Raw genomic sequence first — 1,796 nt, 5'->3', positions numbered from 1 at the left:
TTTTTTTTCTGACTGCGGTTTCAAAACCATGCACCAGAATCAACTTCTTTCAACTCAGTAATGCATTTTGGATGTGTACCTAGAGTTTAAAGCAGAAAAAAAGGAACTTTTCGAATTTTCATTTTTTGACCAAAACAACAGAACCGGAGCTGATAAAAATGTTGATATGGATGTTATTTTTTTTCTGACTGCGATTTCAAAACCATGCACCAGAATCAACTTCTTTCAACTCAGTAATGCATTTTGGATGTGTACCTAGAGTTTAAAGCAGAAAAACAGGAACTTTTCGAATTTTCATTTTTTGACCAAAACGACAGGACCGGAGCTAATAAAAATGTTGATATGGATGTTATTTTTTTTCTGACTGCGATTTCAAAACCATGCTCCAGAATTCACTTCTTTCAACTCAGTAATGCATTTTGGATGTGTACCTAGAGTTTAAAGCAGAAAAACAGGAACTTTTCGAATTTCCATTTTTTGACCAAAACGACAGGACCGGAGCTGATAAAAATGTTGATATGGATGTTATTTTTTTTCTGACTGCGATTTCAAAACCATGCACCAGAATCAACTTCTTTCAACTCAGTAATGCATTTTGGATGTGTACCTAGAGTTTAAAGCAGAAAAACAGGAACTTTTCGAATTTTCATTTTTTGACCAAAACTACAGGACCGGAGCTAATAAAAATGTTGATATGGATGTTATTTTTTTTCTGACTGCGATTTCAAAACCATGCTCCAGAATTCACTTCTTTCAACTCAGTAATGCATTTTGGATGTGTACCTAGAGTTTAAAGCAGAAAAACAGGAACTTTTAGAATTTTCATTTTTTGAACAAAACGACAGGACCGGTGCTGATTAAAATGTTGATATGGATGTTATTTTTTTCTGACTGCGATTTCAAAACCATGCACCAGAATTCACTTATTTCAACTCAGTAATGCATTTTGGATGTGTACCTAGAGTTTAAAGCAGAAAAACAGGAACTTTTCGAATTTTCATTTTTTGACCAAAATGACAGGACCGGAGCTGATAAAAATGTTGATATGGATGTTATTTTTTTTCTGACTGCGATTTCAAAACCATGCACCAGAATTCACTTCTTTCAACTCAGTAATGCATTTTGGATGTGTACCTAGAGTTTAAAGCAGAAAAACAGGAACTTTTCGAATTTTCATTTTTTGACCAAAACGACAGGACCGGAGCTGATAAAAATGTTGATATGGATGTTATTTTTTTTCTGACTGCGGTTTCAAAACCATGCACCAGAATCAACTTCTTTCAACTCAGTAATGCATTTTGGATGTGTACCTAGAGTTTAAAGCAGAAAAAAAGGAACTTTTCGAATTTTCATTTTTTGACCAAAACAACAGAACCGGAGCTGATAAAAATGTTGATATGGATGTTATTTTTTTTCTGACTGCGATTTCAAAACCATGCACCAGAATCAACTTCTTTCAACTCAGTAATGCATTTTGGATGTGTACCTAGAGTTTAAAGCAGAAAAACAGGAACTTTTCGAATTTTCATTTTTTGACCAAAACGACAGGACCGGAGCTAATAAAAATGTTGATATGGATGTTATTTTTTTTCTGACTGCGATTTCAAAACCATGCTCCAGAATTCACTTCTTTCAACTCAGTAATGCATTTTGGATGTGTACCTAGAGTTTAAAGCAGAAAAACAGGAACTTTTCGAATTTCCATTTTTTGACCAAAACGACAGGACCGGAGCTGATAAAAATGTTGATATGGATGTTATTTTTTTTCTGACTGCGATTTCAAAACCATGCACCAG

This window comes from Crinia signifera, chromosome 4 (genome assembly GCF_055691185.1).
Source record: "Crinia signifera chromosome 4, ASM5569118v1, whole genome shotgun sequence".
Taxonomy (NCBI): Eukaryota; Metazoa; Chordata; class Amphibia; order Anura; family Myobatrachidae; genus Crinia; species Crinia signifera.
Note: the sequence above shows the minus strand (reverse complement) of the source record.